Source organism: Coffea arabica, chromosome 4e (assembly GCF_036785885.1).
Source record: "Coffea arabica cultivar ET-39 chromosome 4e, Coffea Arabica ET-39 HiFi, whole genome shotgun sequence".
Lineage (NCBI taxonomy): Eukaryota > Viridiplantae > Streptophyta > Magnoliopsida > Gentianales > Rubiaceae > Coffea > Coffea arabica.
The window spans coordinates 30,725,163-30,730,071 of NC_092317.1; positions in this window are offsets into that span (position 1 = coordinate 30,725,163).

Here is a 4,909-nt window from a genome sequence, read left to right on the forward strand (position 1 = left end):
TGATTCGTATGGAGTGCGTCTCACTTCATTACTACCACTTATGTTGGGTGATGCACACAAGTGTGTCAATCACAATCCGAATGCTACCCCTACCTCCCTGGGTCATGTTTATATGGGTGTACAACACCGGTGGTCCAGTGTCCTACCTCCAGCTTGGAAAGTTGAGTCGATTCAGCAATGCCTAGGGTCGAACTGTACCATCTTGCACAACCAGATTCGGGGCTTGTTTAGTCCCAACGAACATCGTTATCAAGTGCACGTGAATGCCCATACTCGAAGACAAATTGGAGAGCTTTGTGTTGCAACCTGGAACGTTCACAAGCCTTACACACGTTCCTTCTTACCTTGGCGAATGTCCTTGTTCGAGAGGCCCTTGAAGCTGACTAAGAGACATGTGCACCGAATTATATTAATCATAACATGTACAAGTGTTATTCAATCAAAGAGGGCCAATATGTGGAGATTTGAGGCGTCATACTGGCAACTCTTGTTAGTATCATTCATCTCCATCCAGATTTGAGGACAAATCCTTCTTAAGAGGAGGGGACTGATGTGTGCACGGACCTTAGCCCAAGTAATGACCCAGTCCTAGTTCCATTGGGCCCAGTCACACGTGCACGAGCCAAGCTCTTCAAAGAATCCCTCCAAGCCGTTGTTCGAATTGTCCAAAACCAACATGGAGTCCATTAGAGATATTGAAGACTTGAAGGATTTTAATCGAGTTATCTACACCATGACCCAAGCCCATGAAGAGTCAAGTGGGCCTCCAAATGAGTTGGCCAAATAGGGCCTTAGGACTTAGTAGTTATTTAGCAATTGATTAGTGTTTAAGTAAGAGCATGGGCCGGCCCATCTTGTCCCAAGACCATGGGCCGACTTTTCCCTTTCCTAGTCCCTTTAGGGTTTCAGTCACTTTAGCCTATAAATAGGCTTGCTTTGTAAGGTTTTAGGGGAGACGTTTTATCAATAAAGTTTTGCATATTTTCGATTCTTCTTGAGAGAGAGATTCGACCCCTTTACTTGCTTTGGCAAGGGTTTTGAGCAGTTTTGCGTCCTGTCCTAGATTGTTCTACCGACCTATTCCCCTGGAGTATTCACCTTCATCGGAGTGTCGTCTACCGTCTTGAATCAAATCGTGTCGTCCGTTTGGTTCTAGATCCCGCAATTCCAAGCGTTGGACGTCCTCGCTAGATCCTTGGGCAAACGTGCTACGTGTCTCGACCGTGGATCGAGGAGCGTATCACTCATATGCAAGCACGCATGACATGCAAGAAAACTGTTCAAAAGTAACTTTGGAAACAGTTTAAAAGTAAATAATGCAGGAAACGGTTCATAAATAACTTTAGAAATAGTTTGAGGTCACTCACCTCCATGGCTCAGAAACCATCCATCATATAACATTGCCTTGCTCAAATCCAAGCCTTAGTTCACAAACTCAATGCAAACAAGTCCTTTCAAAATTCGGACAGCACTTCCTCTTATCTTTCTTTACTTTCCCAGCCATCAAGGCTTCATTATTTCCTCATTCCAACCCAAAGGTACACACACAACAACAAGTTCATCCAATAGCCATTCAGCAAGCTCCAAGTAGTACTAGTACAAGTCAAGCTAGGGAAAAGTCCGGAAATGAAAGTTAAGCTCAAAACCAGAAAAACAGTTTTGACGTCATTTTGCGGTAATGGCACCAAAGGTACTACGATGGTCGGATGAAGGTGTAAGATACACCGTTTCGAATCTAAGAGATAGGGATACAATATTGCAGAAGGTCACTCAAGCCAGTTTCGAGTGAAACCAGGTCAAAAATGCAAGATACCATACCAGAATCACAAAAACAGATTCACAGAACGCATTCTAGCGGAAACATCATAAAACAGGCTATCCAAGTCCAAATCCAGAAATTCCAAAACCAGATGAAAGCTAAGAAACAGGGATAAATTTCATCAGAAGGCCTCAACAACCAATTCGGAAGCAATTCCAGCCAAAACAACCAATTACAGGCGCAATTCTTACATTCGGGTAAAACCAGAACAGCAATAGTAATTTTGACTTATCTCATTCTACACTACTCCGATTGACCTGAAATTTTGTAGGCACCTCTAAAATGTCATTCCCTACAACTTTTATGTTTTAAGTCAAGGCCAATTCGACCTCTAACTAGGAGCTATAAATTCGGGCAGAATGTAATTGCCAAGAACCCTAATTTTCCAGATTTCTTCCAAAACAGAAATTGCTTGCAATTATCCACTTTTTCCACCTTCTAGAATCATTATATACCATTTCCAATCATCATAGATAGCCACACAATCATGCTCATATTAAAACAGAAAAATCCCCAATAATTATAAAACTTCACCAATTCAACCAAAAATCAAGATATAATCCATAAAAGTGCATCTTATACCACCACCAATCATGAATTGAACATCATTAGAGGAAGGAGAGGGGTCCTTCACAACTCACCTTAGCAATACAAGAGATAGAGCAACTAGTCACATTAACTTTCCAAACAACTTCACAACCAAGCTCAACTCCACCAAACTAAGAGGTTTTATGGAGTAAATTCAAGTTTAATCGGTTGGAATTGAAGATTGAGTGAGATGAGAAGCTAGAAAGTTGAGAGATTTTTCTTCTTTTCCTTTGAGAGAGAGCCGGCCATGAAGCACAGAAATAGGATGATTTTTGGGTCAAAATTGAGTATTAGTAAAGGTAAGAAATAATGGTCAAAGTCCAAGATTAAATCACAAGGTGACACTTGTCACCTTTTTGGTTTAAAACTTATCTTTTTGTCTCTCCATTACAAATATCTTAACACCTTGTAAAATAATATCACTTAATACAAAATTCCAACAAGTTGTCAAAAATATAATGCATTTACCGCACTAGCGGGTCCCACGTCCAAAATACGCTCTTAATTTCTCAAAAACTAACCGATACTAGAAAAATTATTTTCAAACTATCTTTGCTCATAAACTTTATCTGGAGAATTTTTCTAATAAAGAAAATGTAGAAAAGACAGGCGATTAAATAAAATAAACCCTAGAAAATTAGAAAATTTTCGGGTTCTCACACTCATTCTTTTCGGGGCGTCACATACTTTATCGCACTCGACCTAAACCCTAACTTGCGCACATATTTGTACATGGCTTGTGTATATGAGCAATTTTGAAACTAAAACCCTTGAGCTTGTGGCTCGGGGTGACTTTTGAATAATTTTGTGAAGTTTGTGAGTTTGGGGTTGATCTTCCGACCTAGATGGACTATTCGAGCCGGTCAGGGCTTGGTCGAAGCCAGTCCAACTTAGTCTGAGGTCACCAAGTTTGTGAATCCGGTTCACCGAGAATGTGGACCAAGTTTGTGACCCGAGCTTGTGAACCAAGCTCAAGTTTGTGATTTCGTTTGCTCGAGCAAGTTTGTGAGGTGCCTGGCCAGAGAGGCTGATAAGGTGTACGGTGGGTGTACAAGTGAAGTTCTACGGACCATTATTTGAGGTCGACGGAGTGTCGGCAGGAGGTCACACATGGCAAACGATCTGGCTTTGGAGCCACCCGTATCCTTACTATGTGATGTTATCTTTCTGCTTTTGCTTTACTCTTACCATATAATTGGTTGATACGTGAAAATTTACGCTTTTGCCCCTGTTTACTTACTAAGCATATAGCTTACCCCGTTCCATTTGTTTTCCTTAGCAGGGGGCCAACGCGGGGATCGCTCGGGAAGGTGGTTAGATTTTGAGCTATAGAATACTTGAATTTTTATTTGTTAAAAGTTGACGAGTAAGATGTACATAGTTGGGGTGGTGGTTGTAGTTATCAGTTTTTCTAGGTTTTACTTTCTGGTACTTGTGATATGTAATTCTTGGAGAATTGAATGTAATATTTGAGATTTATCTTATACTTCATTGGAGGACTGTAGTGAGTGAGTGAGTCCCGGCGAGAGCTGGGCAGGCGACCCGCCGAACCCTGGGGTACGTCCTAGGGGAAAGTGGGGTCGTCACATCTGAGAATGTTTCATTTTTACCGGATCAGTAGAAAAAAAAAACCCGGTTCGAATTCTTGGAATGGAAGAAAATAAAGTTGGGTTGAATGAATAAATGGATAGGGCCTCGCGGCTTCAATTAATTATAGGGAAAGATAAAGAAACGAGCTTCTGTTCTGAATTTGGAATAATTTCCTGATCTAATTAGACGTTAAAAATATATTAGTGCCCGGTGCAGGAAAGCTTTCACTCCCATGAGTGAATTCTCAATTTTTCAACGAATCCTAACTATTCTAACTCTCCATTATGAAACGGAGATGTGTGTGTAGAAGAAGCAGTATATTGATAAAGAAAATTTTTCCGAAATCAAAAGAGCGATTGGGTTGAAAAAATAAAAGATTTCTAACCATCTTGTTATACTATAACATAGACTAAAAATGACTAAAAATGTAAAAAAGAGAGGATAGAGAATCTGTTTATAAGTTTATACTCGCCCCGAGGTATCTTTTATTACTAAAATACTTTGTTTTGACTGTATCGCACTATGTATCATTTGGTTCAAATCTTCTACCTTTGGTTCAAATTTAAATCAAATGGAGGAAATTCAAGGATATTTACAGCTTGATAGATCTCAACAACACGGCTTTCTATATCCACTTATCTTTCAGGAGTATATTTATGCACTTGCTCATGATCATAGTTTAAATCGATCGATTTTGTTAGAAAATCTAGTTTATGATAATAAATCCAGTTTCCTAATTGTGAAACGTTTAATTACTCGAATTTATCAACAAAATCATTTTATTATTTTTGCTAATAATTCTAATCAAAATCTATTTTTTGGTCACAACAAGAATTTATATTCTCAAACAATATCAGAAGGACTTGCATTTATTGTGGAAATTCCATTTTATATACGATTAATATCTTCTCA